The sequence below is a fragment of the Anas acuta genome, chromosome 2, assembly GCF_963932015.1.
Source record: "Anas acuta chromosome 2, bAnaAcu1.1, whole genome shotgun sequence".
NCBI classification, from domain to species: Eukaryota; Metazoa; Chordata; class Aves; order Anseriformes; family Anatidae; genus Anas; species Anas acuta.
The window spans coordinates 94,097,448-94,112,419 of NC_088980.1; the positions used below are offsets into that span (position 1 = coordinate 94,097,448).

A 14,972-nucleotide genomic window follows, 5' to 3' on the forward strand; every position below is an offset into this window, starting at 1 on the left:
ACAGCTGCTGGTGGAAACAAGTGACAAAAAAGAAGACTGAAACCAGTCTTCAAATAATTTTTTCAGATTTTTTTTTTCCATTCATTGAAAGAAACAGAATCTTCATAGGAAGACTGAGATGGGAAATCCTTTTAAATTAATAGTCACAATACCAGTTTCACGACTCTTTTCAAGATAAGGCACAATACCAACGCTTTTTCCACCTCCTCAAACGTTCCCATAGAATTTGTAATGCAGTAAGTGAATGTAACACAGCTTTTCAATTAAGAGACTACTCACATCTTGTAGCAAACACTGCCAATACAGCACTACGCTTGCAGGCTGCGTGTTAGCTGCAGTCTGTGTTTGCTGCATGCTCTGAAGTGCTGGCACCTCAACTATGCAGATGTGGTAGTCTGGTAAAGTACACAGCCTCAAAACTCCTACCCCCAGAAACCAAAATACAAGAGGACCTCGAGGACAATACACCCTAGCCTCATCCTACCACAAGATGACTTGGGCTGGACAGTAATGGATGAATCTTACAGAGTCATTTACTGCTCTTTCAATGTTTCTTCAAAGAAAATTATTTTCATACCCATGTGCACTCACCCTGAGTTTGGCCAGCTAAAATTTCTTCATTTACAAGACTGAAAGGGAAGGGAGGACAACATTATGCCTAAAAATCTAAGTGCGCTCTAATAAGATCTTACAGGTTTGTGGGAACTCCTAGTATATTGTTTGCTTCCAGCTGGAAATGTACCAAAGCGAATCTTAAGCTACATTTTCCTTGCAAAATACTCTGGTCGCTGCCTAACAGAGGTTACTGATCTGTGGGGGTCTTTGGGCTGATCCAGTGGTCAGTTCATATCAAGCTGCTGGACAGATAGACAAGGGAACCTAGTCTAGCAATGCTAGACTAACACTAACGTGTTCACTCCTCCCCCCTCCCCACCCCCACCAAAAATCAAAGCAGATGTTTATTTATAAATATTTATCTTCTAAGGTATCGTGATGTTTATCTTTTAGGAGTGCAAAAGAGTACTACACTGCCTGTTGTTTTCCTCCTTATCATTTCTGCATCTTGTTGAAAGTGCATGAACATATGCAGCATGCAAATTAGAGTTTGCAAATCAATAAATAATAGTATTTGCACTACTGCAAATTTTGCAGATGCAAAATTTGATGTCAAGTTATGACCATTTAAAATAGTTTTATCAGCATGTCTCTTTACCTTGAGAAAAATAACTAATTTCTGGAAGGAATAACTGTCAAGCAAGCCATTCAACTATTTTAAAAAACATGCTTGCTTTTAATGTTTTAGGTGCCTTTTGATTCTTAGTGGCTTATTTGCTCTATGCAATGTGGCCAATTTGTGCAAATGCAACATGAAAACTACTTGCTTCCTGGTAACCCTATCATTCAAAACGCTGGCCACTGCATGACCTTTTTGTAACTGCTTGTACAACGTCTGGATTAAACATTGATTTCCAAGTAGAAGCAAACATGAAGCATATGTTACATGGGAAATGAATTCAGCTTACATGAGCTTCTTACTTCTTGGGCTGCAGCTGTGAAACACAGAAGAAAAATTGCATAAATAAAAATCCGGACATCAATTTCAGAATTAAGAAATAAAAATCTGCCAGAACATGTGGATAGAGAAGAATGAATTGGGTAATAATAGCTTGATATCAGTAATAGATACATATCCAAGCCTATGCCTTTACAATGACAAACGTCTGCAGTATATAGAAATATGTATGTCCTCATGCTGTAATGTAGGTGACCCTTTATAAAAACCAAAATCACCTGGATATATTAGGCAAAAGCTTGAAGCAATTCTCTTTAAATTAATATTAGGAGATCAATCCTGCAGAAATATTACAACAAGTGGCTTTGGAAGAAGAAACAAAACCAAGTTTATAGCTTGGGGGAAAGTGGAAGTCTTAAGAACAATCATCAAATGGAATCAACAACTCTTATAGAAACACAGGTAAATTCATAGCTATTGACTGACTGATTTTTAACTCCATATGAAATTATTCCTAACTGAAAATTGTTAACAAGCTAGCAATCATAAACATAAGGGATTCAGTGTTAGATGCTTCCATTTAGGATGCTTTCTATTAACAGTTTGCAAAGAAAAAAATTTTTTTTAATCTTCTGGATGCCTTTCAGCTGATCCACCAAGCTATGAAGGACATTTGCATTTTTTCCTATTGCCATAGCAGTGCCAGTGACATTCGTTTAGCTCTATAAGGCCTCAAGGGTGTTAGATACAAACACAGACGACACTAGAATGTTTGGCTGAGGAAATTCTTGATTGTAACCTGATAGCATAATGAACAACAGAGCGCGTCAAGTGTTATTACAGTTAATGGGCCTCAGTTTTCTTGTCAGGAACTTGAATGTATCTAATCCTCTTTGCAGCAAGCACAGCTTCCACAATGACAAGGCAGAAAAAAAAAAAAAAAATTGTCAGGACTGCCAAAACCCTGGGTTTTGGTGTTTGTTCTTTTTTTTTTTTTCTTCTTCTTTTTTTTTTTTTTTTCCCTCCAGATGGAGAGAGATAGGTAAGTGGGAGCATATCAGAATAACAAAGCCTGTAGAAAGAATCAGTACACTAGAGAAAAACACCACCAGAAGGCAAAGGCAGCATTCCAGTACAGCTCATGTCACAGCATACACAGACTATCTTGTTTACAGCAAATGAACTTTTGAAGCCAGTAATAGCTGAAAATGTGACTGTAAGCTCCAAGCCAGTGCTAGCAAATCAAGTATTACTGCACAGAGATGGACAGTCTCCTGGAACTTTTGATATTCTGGATGACCAAGAACGCAACAAGCATCTAAAAGAAGAGGTCAGACATGAAGGGCAAAAGAGAAAATATATGTAAGCCTGTGTTTTTCACAACAGAGAAGTGACAGATTCAGATCTACAGGTGACTAGTTCAGCAGCTACCTAACAATATGGGTGACTAAGGAAATGCAAGAAAAGCATTCCAGACAACTTGCCAAAAAAGAAAAAGTAAAGGACTCCATAAGCAAATTAGTGCTCAATAAACAAATTGTAAATTTTTTGTTTATAACTGAAGAAAATTTATTGTAGAAGCATTGTGAAGGATAATATGTCATTTATTAAAACAATTATATAAATAATAAATACAAATGACAGTGGTCTTCCAGCACAAAATAATGCTTTTCTGTTCATCGGTCTGAATGTTTTATGCAACTTATTAATAGAATTGTTATACCTAAATATGAATAAAAAGGGAATTAATAGTGATTAGCAATAGAAGAGGTAAAGAGTACACATCATCATTTAGTTTTATAAACTTTAATCAGCTACTTTAGTTGAACAGAATTCCTCTAAAAATGTTACTTTCAGCATATTGCCAGTAGTAAGTCAGATTTTACTATTGTAATTCCTTGTTGTGGGTAGCTAGAGGCACTGGCCAGTACTTAATGACAGAGACAAGAGATTTATAGTGGAGACATAAATACTCTGAGTAGCAGCAAGATTATATATGCTGGAAGTGCAAGTCATGTACCTCTACAACCATAATTCTGAAAGAATAAATAAGCTGTGGTCCTTAGGGTGCAGTTTGAATTATTCCTACAGCTTGGTTATGAGGAAAGCTTACATACTGGAAGACTTGAGCTTTGGTAAAAGTGAGGCCAGAAAAATCAAAGCATGAGAAAGCATCTTGAAGGCAAACGTGAAAAGAAGAACATCATCTAGAATAAGATAATGGGTGAATTGTAAAGTGGTCTAAAACCTCTGAATACTTTAAACCCAACGAATATCCCATTTTTCTCCTTGTAGGGAGAGAATCAGTACAGGACTTTCCCTTGTGAAGAGCTAAGTGGGAATGAGTAGCTTGTCACTGTTACATCTTGAACACAAGCTCTTGTGGCTCTTGCGTTCTTAAAGATCACAACTTTAAGGCTGTCTAGGAGTAATTTTTGAACTGAAGCAAAGTCACTTTCCTGTGACAGCCCCTACTTGGTGTGGTGGATCCTAGCTGCTGTAGGCAAGGAGCCATCAGGGCTCTACAGACTCCTGCTAACCCAGGCCTGCTCCAGCTCAGGCCTGTACTGCTCTGTAGTGAGATAGGAAGTTGCTCACATGTGGGAAATACGGCTTACTTCCACGGTCTGAGTGAACTCTTTGTACCCTACTTTTTCCTGCTCACAGAGAACCAGCCAAAGTCCCTGGAGCATTCACAGCCACACAGCAGTGGCAGGGCTGGCTGCTCCAGGCACTTCTCCACAGCCAGGGCTGCTTCAGAGGAAAACCTTCAGAGGAAAGCCTTCCCACTCACCAAGCCCTATGTTAACTGAATTCAACCTGAGCTTCTAAATAGTTTACAATTTTCCTTAAAAAATAAAATATATTCCACAAAACAAATGGCTATTTTGCCTAGCTTTAGTCACAGCTAAGCAGCTGTGAAAAATCATTTCTGCTAATACAGCACCAGTCGCAGCAGAGAAATACAGCTTTTCACAGGTGGCTCTCATTTTCTGGGTTGATGACTTGAGACCTAAGTGTTTGATTTTTCAGAAGCACTGAGTACTTACAGCTGCAGCTGAAGTTAATAGTAGCTGGGCTTTGAGGATGGGAGGAGCACCATGTAGCAAGTATCTTGAAAAAGCGCTTTTCAGCATTTTCAGGATGAGTACCCAGCATTAATAGTAAGTTGTTTTGTTTTTTAAAACCTCAATTTCTTCAGGACATGTTTTAATATTAAGCATTGTGCTATTTGTTATTGTTACAGGTATGTTGTGAAAATGATGTTTTAGAATGCCATAAAACATCCAGGTGCTGTAATAGTGAACTTAGAGAAATTGTGGAGGAAATCAATTGCTTTTAATATGAACTCACACTGAGCTCACAAAAAGAGAATTTGGGGCAGTAATATGCAGCAGAGCTGAATCCAGTAGGATAGATTTTAAAAAAAATAAAAATACTTCTGTTTTCAGTGTCCTCTGTCATGTTCTCATAACAGTGTGAAATAATTTAAGTGTATATATATACTGAAAAAGCAAGGTCAGGTATAGTCTCTTCATTCTGCCTAACTCCTTCCATGTGAATTAGTAAAACCTTATCTGATGTAAATGGAACCAAAAAGATCTTAGAGGAATGGAGTCCTTTCTCTCAGTGCAAGGAGAGATCCTATGTTCTTGTAGTCTCTAAATATACCGTTGTAAGCAGTTACCCTCTGGCAAGGGACCTGCTGTAGTGCCAGGTGGGTCCTGCAGTCAAAGCCTTAGTTTTGAATTTTGGTAGTAGCTTATAAGTAAGAGTAAGCAAATAAAGTAGCTAAAATCCCTAGCTTTTGTGGTGACTGATGTTTTTGCTTTCCTAGCAGGAGGATGTAGGGACAGGAATGCATTAAAGGTTCAAAAATATTAATGTGGCAGTCTAATCAGCTCATCTCCTGAGACAGGAGAAACCAACTGTGTGCTGAAGTGCTGGGTTTCTCTTATTTGCTAAAATGTTAGAGGGAAAAGGTGACCTGGCAAAGCATAAGGAATCCTTTAAGTTCTGTACTTTCTTCTGCATGGCTGTGACTGATGTAAGAAGTACTGTAGCTAAGTCTGGCTTGTATCTACATATCTAGTTGCAGTTGGCCTGTTTCTGATTATGCTCAGGATTTTATTGCGGTTTTGTATTAGAATTAGTTTATGACTTGAAAGGTGAATTTTGATGGATTTGCTTGTGCTCATTTAAGATTTCCCTTGGCTGTTAGAAATTACCATCTTCATTACAGTCAGAAGAATGAGGCAAGTATCTGTGGTTCATCCCCTCCACTTTTTTAACCCACATTAAGCATCAAATCTTGTTCTCTCAGCTCTTTACTAAGGTTCAGCTAGGGCAGAGCAAGTATGGTGCTCACCCAAGCATCAGGCTCAAATAACTACTAAAGCTCTCTTCCACCTTCTTGCCTATTTCTGCTGGCAGTTCCTGGTCAGCAGGAAGTTGTATTCTTCAGCGGATTTCTGCAGAGGCCACTGTAAGCCCTGGATAACTGTTCTGAGTGTTCCTTCCATGAAGTTTTTCAAAGACAGGATTTTGTTTCCCTGAATTTTAGCTTTGAAATGATTCCAAGCATTGCCCCATGCAGCAGGATAACAATACCTGAAAACTGGGACAGCATGGTCACAAGATTGCATGCTTTCAGTGAGGCACAAGTGTAGGAAACTTTCCAACTCCTAGTAATAATACTACCTCAGATGGGAGAACAAAATTTTGCTGTTTTGTTATTATTTTGTTAAGCTACGGTCTCTGAAGTGAGTCTCTATCAATTCATCTGGTATAACCCAGTTCAAATTAACATTGAGGTTTATCTACCCTGATTCTGATCAGAAGTTACATAGCTGCTTGGTAGCCATAATGGATGTGGTTATGAAGCTATAGACAATGATTAACAAAAATATTGTCATGTACTGCATTGCTTAGAAGTGTGCGTAATATTATGTCAGCATGTGGTGTTCTTCCGTGCTAGCTTTTTTAACATAGAGTCCTCATTGCACCTCTTGCTTTTGAATGTTTTTATTTCTGCCTGCTCTTATTTCTGCTGCTTCTGCTTTCTGTTGATGTGCCTCCCTGAGGGGCTTTCACACTGGCCAAATTTGTCAAGTTTTGCAGGTCAGTAACTGGTAAATTGAGACGTGAAGTTCTTGCTGGTTTCCACTCCTGGCCCATGCTGAAAGCACTTTCTGGGGTCCTACAGTGTTCTATCAGTGTTTCTATACTTCTGCCTCTCAGTGCTGTTGGCAGACAGCTGGGATTCAGTGAAAAAGGAAGCTTTTTAATCACATCTTTGCAGATCTTAAATGTTTTCCTTCACCTTTTTGTTACTGTTGGCTTCATAAGCTTATTTGCTCTGGGCTATGAACTGCGGATGGTGAAACACATGAAGCACAATGCTGCAGCCTGCTCCTTTGGTGAAAATTAGTTCTGCTATTCACAGTCTCTTATCCCAATTTGTAGTAACTTTTTGAAAGTTGCTTATCCTTTGCCGTTAAACTGGCTGTAGCACGGCAAAAGTGTGAGATGTCCAAGTTATGCTGGTGAAGTAAACTCTGCAAATCCTTGACAGGCAAATTGGAGAGAAGAGATGTGGAAAGGACTTGAAGGGGCTGTGTTTTCCATATAACTGTCCAAATATAAATGGATTGATTGCAACTGTCAGTTCTCACAAGTGTTTGTCTAACCTCTTCTTAAGAACCTCTTGTGATAGAGAGGTTCTAAATCCTCTTGTAGTTGTATATCCTAGCTTTTAGCATTAGACATGGGGAACATTTCTATCTTAAATCTGTGATGTAAGCCAATACTTTACTACCAGCAGAAGTGGAGAAAATGGTACACCCTACCCCTTTAATTTACCACTTACAAACTTGAAAACTGATGAATGATTACCAGTTTTCACTTTCCAGAATGAATTGTCACAACCCCTTTAACCTCTTCTTTACAGACTTCTGCATGGCTCACCCAACAGCCAACTGTGTAGAATCTTCGTATTTCTTTAGTTTTAGCATTCAGGCTGGGTATGCCAATAAAGATCTTACCAGTGCTCCACAGAGCAAAAGGACTGCCTCAGTTGTCCTATGGACAATACTCTTTCTTATATATTTTGTGGTGTTTGCTTTTTCTTAATTTGGTGTGGTACAGTAGATCATCGGCTAGAAAGAGGTCAGCACCAGTCCCTGTTTTCCTTTGCATAGTCCTACATCTATGGAAGTGAAAACGTAAAGTTTCTATTTGCACTTAATTAAAATGGAGGTTCACGCCTGTAATGGGAGCCTCTAGAAGGTTAGACAAATGAAACTGCATGGTACAGAGGCCTTTTTTTTTCCCTACTTAAAAACAAATGGGGGGGGACGGGGGGGGTGGAAGTGCTGCTCTCCAATCAGTTGGATGTTGGTTGTGTTAGACTTGTATATTATCTCTAACCTATTAAAGATGAAGTATCAGATCAACTTGGAATATACGTAACTGGAGTCTATAATTTGGGTAAGAACTTGTGAAGCCATCTGACAACAGAGCCTTCCCAGTGAAACAAGTGGCACTCAGACCAATATCTGTAGTAAGCACACATTTTTGTTATATTTATGGTAACGAAGCAGGGATTAGACCATTCACTTCTTCCTGGCTTTTCCTGTCCTTCATACGAAGAAGACATTTTCTGTTCATCTGCTATTTAAAATGTTGCATGTGTGTTAGCTACAGGCTTACTGCTGCCCAGAAGTGATCTTTGTCTTCATGCTCCTAGAGACTAAGTCTCCTGTGGCTCTATCTAGTTTTGAAACTTGCTAACAAAGCCCTGCCTCGAAGTCCTTGCATGCTGTCAGGTTTCACAGCTGTCAGCCTATGCTGTTAGCAACAAGTATCTTTAGTTCAGACTAACAATACATGGAATGCCTCAGAAAACAGTTTGATAACCTATTGTTCAAAATAATTCATTTTTTACTTTTAATAGATCTCTTATAGAAAGTGCCACACTACATGTATGGAGACAATCTAAAATAACATTTCAGTTTTATCACAATTTTGGATCATTTTTGTCTAGAAGATGAACTAAAACAAGATATTAGCTATTAGCTCCCATTTACTGAATAACATCCTTAATCCCTTTAAGCCACCACATGAGCAAAGGAAGACAGAAAAGTAAGATTTTGTCTATGGCTGTCTTTAATGGTATTACTGGTGATGATTACTGATACACTAGGTGAGGTTCTTAGGTTGCTCATAGAACAATCTATGGGAACCCCTAGTGTTTCCAGGTAACTAGTTACTTCTTATGCAGAGAAACAATTGTGCTGCAAAGATAAGCATAAGTGTAGAGCACAACTTCTTGCTCTTAGCAAATGAATTGCTTTATAAATTGCTTTTTTCTGTAAAGATCTCCCTCCTTCCAGACTTCCACCCCTTCTAGGAAAAAAGAAAATACCTTCTTCATTGTTCCAATATAAACAGTTAAAAGAAAAATTGTATTTTTTTTTATTAACTACGTCCTTGACTTATGTAGCAAGTAAGAGGTTTTCTGACACCTGGAGACAGAGAAAGGGTGTTTGAAATAAAATATATGAAGCACTTAGCTGGGAATGGGGGCAGCCTGGCCACTGTTCTGAACTTTCCTATGTAAAACCTCAAGTAGAAAACTATGAGTCTCTAAAGTTTTTAGACACTCTCTATAGAAGTTATCTGTGTATCTCATACCCTTAAGGAGAGAGTCTCATCTTGATTTAAGGTGGGGAAGTAGATGTGCTGGCAAATTGAGTAATTTGAGTAAAATAATCCAGTTAATCAGGAGCTGAGCTAGGATTTAAAATCTCGGGTTCTCAAGAATGACAATTTAGGTCTTAAATCATGTTGTGATGCAACGACGTACTTAGAAAACAAACTAGCACTGATTCTGAAACAATACCAGCTAATAAATGTGATGGAAAAATGTTTGCATAGCTGCATAGTGTATTGCCCAGAATGAACTATATGTGGAAAGCTGCAAAGAGGAAAAAAAAAGTTTGGGGCATCTTGCAGATGGTAATTTATATTAGGCTAAATTAAGCCTATGCAGTTTGCTCATGGTTAGAATGGAACTGTATACTTCTCTAAAAGGTCCATAACAAAGCACGATTTACTCTCACTTCTAGTGGTGACTTCCTTGTTTGAGAGACAAGTTACTGCCTATTCCAGCCCTCTAGTCTTGGCATGCCTTGCTGCCTAACAATTGGATTAAACTGACAAGTAGAACTCTGCTCCCTCCCCGCTGCAGCTGTGCGCTAGACTTCTCACCTCTCACCCTGCTCCTCTGTCCCAGCTGGATGTAGGATGTGGGTGAAATCTTGCTCCTAGGTTGCATGTGTTCAGGGCATGGTCCAGGAAAGAGTTCAGTATCACCCCATAAATTCACGGAGTGTCAGCTAGAGCAGCTGACTGCGTCCTACAAACATAGGAGATCTTTCTTCCTTCCAAGAAAGTGGAGTAGCCTTTGAAATGAAATATGGTGAACATCAGGAATGATACATATCTGTCTACTCTAAAATTCTTTCCTTATACCTAGCAAGTGCAATCATTGATGCTTATAGATAGAAATATGATATCAATGAAAATGTAGACAGGAAATATAAAATGCTGAACAGTCTTTTTTTTCTGCCATGCTAATCCCCTGACCAGCCTTGTAATTTAACATTTGCTTCATAATTGGATTAAGCAGAGTAAAGAAAAATTTTGCTTAATGGAAGTAAGTGGAAGCAATGAAGTGAGACATTTAAAAATAGCTTGGACAAAGTGCTTTAAAGTACACTGTGGAGAACAATGGGGGGGGGGGAAGGCAAAACAAACTAACATAGCCTTGCCTTATTCTTGTTCAGGTACATATGAAGCAGGGCTTCTTGTATGTCTCTAGGATTGCTGTATTTGTGTAACATCCTAAACTGAGAACATATACTGACTGGAGATTAAGCAGATAATCTCATGAGGTCCTTTACAACTGTAATTCTAAAATAGATTAGGTATTTTTCAAGGATGTTAGTTCTGTGTATTATTTTTAAATACATCTATTTAAACATTTCTATTGATATAAATGTTAATATTAATTTCACTTTATTAAAAATTCAATATTCTCTAATGAACAGGAATTTAAGAATTTTGGGGAGTTTAAGCATTTTTTTTGTTGTTGTTACTTGACATAAATTGAAAACAATGGTGATTTACCATCGGTATCTCTTGGTTATTCTCCTGTGAGAGGTACAGAACAAGCATCATTTTGGCATGTGTGGTTTTCACTGTCATCCAGTGACTGCAGGTGACAAAGGCTCTCTGCCATTCAGTACCATGCTTGGACCTGTGCTAGAGCCCCAGCAGTTACAGTAAGGTGGTGTTGTTGTTGTCTTGTTCCCCCCCCTCCCCTTTAGGAGGTCATTGAGAAGGAGGGTTGTATAGAGGAAGCTCACAAATTGTAATCTTAGTTGAGTCACTTGAGCCTCAGTTGAGAAATAGGTTTATGTATATTAATTCAAACATGTCTCTTTTTTGTTTGTTTGTTATTTGATCTCCAGCAATGGGCTGATTTGGCCATAACAGTAGCATTATAATTTCTCTTACACTTGTGTGTGTGTATATATACAGATAAAAACCTTTTGCTTCTAAACAACTTGCATTTCTATTAGACATGTGGGATCCAGTTATTGAAATGCACATGCTACTCTATACTGAGGTTTTGGAGAAATGTTACAACTTTTCAACAAATCAGGATGCTGTTCTTTGTCTTATGGTTTCTTTAATCTAAATACTTCTAAGATTCAGTATTGAGTGTGCTTCCTTACTTGTGCGTTTTTGTTGTGTTTTTTTTAAAGTGTCTTTTTTTTTTTTTTTGATCTCATGTACATGATCTAGCTGGCAAGTAAGAGTCAGTGCATTGTAAGGCACTGGAGCAGGCTGCCCAGAGAAGCTGTGGATGCCCCATCCCTGGAGGTGTTCAAGGCCAGGCTGAATGGGGCTTTGAGCAACCTGGTCTGTGGCAGGTGTCCCTGTCCATGGCAGGGGGTTGGAACTGGGTGGTTTTTAAGGTCTGTTCTGACCCAAACAATTCCGTGATTGACTTCTTTTTCACATGGTTGGTGCACATGTTATTTAGAGATTTAAGTCTCTTAAAATAAGTTAAGCAACTTTTAAAGCCTATATTCTCTAATTTCAGAAGATAATTAGACATTAAAATCACTTTGACATTTCTGAAAATATTACTTTAGTCCTCTTTCATCTCGTAATTTAAAAGGATAGGCAAGCCTTTAATCCTTTAAAGTCACAAGCCTGTATTATCACAGGAAAAAATGGCACTGTATTTCCACATGCATAGAGCTATCTGTGTGTCCTAGAAGACTTCTGAAGAAATGCTTGTAAACTCAATTGAAGTAAAGATACTCCTGAGGATCAGGATGTCTACAGAGGCATGGGCAGCTCTGGGAGTGCTGTTTTAGGGATTTACAGTGTAATTAAAATGCAATTTATTTACCAGACTGATGCAACTGTTTGAATGGATGCTGCTCTTGGGTAAAGTAGCAGATAAACAAAGCTGATATACACTCTCTTCTATTCATCCCAAAGAGTTTATAAGGATCATAGACTGTCCCAAGTAGGAAGGGACCCACAAGGATAATCAAGACCAACTTCTGGCTCCACACAGGACCACCCAAAAACCAAGCCATGTCTCTGAGAGCATTTTCCATATGCTTCTTGAACTCCAGCAGACTTAGTGCTCTGACTACTGCCCTGGGGAGCCTTTCCCAGTGCCTGAACACCCTTTGGGTGCAGAACCTTTCCCTAACACCCAGCCTGACCCTCCCCCTGTCCCAGCTGTGTGCTGTTCCCTGGGTATTAGCTTCCCTCAAGTCCATGGATTTGGGACTTAGTCTAAAACACCACAGTAAATGCACTGAAAAAGATGGCAAAAACAGTTTAGCATAAATGAGTGGTCTTAGCTATCAAAATAAAGTGAGAGCAAACATAGCTGTGTATGTATAAGGTGGGGAAAAAAAAATAATCAAATATAACTTGATGTATTTCTGTCAGAGCTGTGTAGCCTGTGTACTTAGGCAACAAAGTAGTTTTAATATTGCATAAATATTAAACTATTACTGAACTATTCTTTCTCATCCTTGCCCTTGGACTGCCCAGAATTCGCTGTGATGTTGATGGATGTCCAAAAACGTAGTTACACAATGAAATAGTGATCTGTTAAAGGAAAGTACTCTTCTGTTGACTGCATTGGCAACAGCTATTTTCTAGCACCCTGCTGCCTTACAGTGTATCATATCTTGCTTTCTATAAACATTTCTTTATCTGGACTTGCTTGCATTTAATGACCTCAACTTTTACAGTTGTCTAGCATACCTATCCTTTCTTCAAGGTATTTCATCAAATATTCCTTCCTCCTTGTGGTTGTATGTTGTCTCCTTTCTCTGGTCTCTGTGCCAGTCCCATCCTGCTCTGCTCCTTGCCATTGTCCTAAAATGTGGCATCTGTCCTCCCATGCACCACTTCTCCACAATGCTCTCTCCAGTTATAGTTTTGATTTATGATAAAAACAAATTTGGGGAGAAAACATTTAGCTGCATTAGTTTAGTCTCTATCCAGAAGAATTATGTGAAACATAACGTTCCTGCTCTCTGCAGTGCTAGAGAATTTCACAGAGGAGTGAGAAATCTTTGTACTTCAAGCTACAGGTAGAATTTGAAATCACAGATGGAATCCCACTGTGATTGATTTGATTTCAAATTTTCATATAATTTCTGCTGCAGCAAGGGAGTCATAAGCCTGTGTGTTTTCTGCTACATTCCCATACGGTGCACAAGGGAGAGCAGAAAAGCTCCACATTATTTCATACCCACACAGAGCAGTGAGCCAAACAAACAGATGAAGTGAATATAGCTCAGCATAATGCAAAAGAATGGACAACAGCTTATATGTCTGTACATATAGGCATCTTAATTAAAATTAATCAATGCCTGATCACGTGGATCTTATAGAAGAATTGAGAAAGCAGATTGGGATTTCCCCAGAATGTATATGGTGTGAGGGATGCTTCAGGGGTTGTATATAGAGCTGTCCTAGAGCAGACCCAAGTGAGGAGCTGTTGGCCTCAAATTACATGTTCTTTTCTGTCTGGAACTTCATCCAGTGGTCATTCATCCATCCCCATAAATTCTGGTAGAACTAGGCTGTATTTCTTATGAAATCAACTATATAAGATATTGGAAAAATGCCATCCCTAAGTGATTTGGGTAAGTACTTCTTAATTTTGCTTTAAGACTTTTTTTTTCCTCTTTTTACTTCTGTGTGATATGTAGACATTTATGTTTCATTAAATATGTTCTCTGGCTGGTAGATTGGGTTTCTACAAATATTTATTTCCCACAGACTTAAACTGTGACAAAATGAATCTTGATTTCACCTTTGATAAATGGGAAGAGGTCTTCAAACTTCTAAAACAAACACTTTTATAAGCTGCATTTGTTTACTTAGTTTGTAGGTTAGATTACTGAGGATGGGCATAATTACAGTTCACTGCTCACAGAAATAATGGTAAATGTTGGCGCTTCCAGCTGTTACAGATTTGAGGGAAGGGAGGAGAGGATGGATGTCTGAAGTGGGATAGATATCATCATGGGAGGGCTGATGTTCTTATGGATAGTTTCTCTTTGAAATGTGCAAGATTTAAACTTGGATGGGGGAGGAAAAATCTGTGCTCTTTGCTTCTGACTAGAGTCCTTAAACTGCAGTACTCTCAAATGAATCCTCTCTGGAGGAAAACTATATCCTCTTATGGAGACTCCTGCCTTCTTTCTGATCTCAGTGTGCTTAAGAAAAACACATTATTTTTTCAGGAGCCTACAGAGACTCAGGTCTCACACAGACCAAAATCTGCTAACGTCTTATCACTGTTTTTTCACAACTACCTGTCTTGAGTGTTGCATTCTTCTGAGGCTGCTAAAGAAGCACAAAACACCTATTGCCCTGTATTTACCACTTTTTCTGTATGTGAATAGAAATTCCACTGTGATATGAGACCTCTGATTTTTGATGGTGACCATTTATTTAAACAGGAAAAAAAAAAAAGGAACTAGCAAATTTTGGCAGAAGTTTTTCAAACCATACTCCCCACCCACCATTGTTTTTCTACAGCTTGCATTGTCTTTTCTTGAAGATGGATAGTTCTGTCTGTCTCACTGATTTGGAAGTGTAATAAATTTCAAGTTTAGTAATCAATTCTGTTTTGAAGTTGGGATCTGAAATCAACTAAGAGGAACTTAATTATGTTCTTAATTCAGGATGTTGAGCTACCACAGCTAATTGTACTTATGCTGTGTGTACAATATCAGCGTGAATAAACAGCTTTCTCTACATAAACTAATGTGTCCTTGTCTTGAGACACGTTCTAAGCAAAGGTAACCACTGTGGTATTTATCATTACAAGTCTTTCAGC

The 14,972-nt window shown here is 38.5% G+C and overlaps 1 protein-coding gene across 3 annotated transcripts in view; it reads left to right on the plus strand.

Annotated features, from left to right (window-relative positions):
- The window catches only part of GABBR2 (gamma-aminobutyric acid type B receptor subunit 2), a 492,905-nt gene that overhangs the window by 46,852 nt on the left and 431,081 nt on the right, over window positions 1-14,972 (plus strand). The window contains exon 1 of one of the 3 annotated variants that reach the window (XM_068671240.1): window positions 4,540-4,681. The exons of 1 other annotated variant lie outside the window; for it this stretch is intronic. The gene's annotated coding sequence lies outside the window, so the exon portion shown is untranslated. Of the gene's footprint in view, window positions 1-4,539; window positions 4,682-14,972 lie in introns of those variants that run through there. One more of the 3 variants, XM_068671241.1, reaches the window with a different exon arrangement.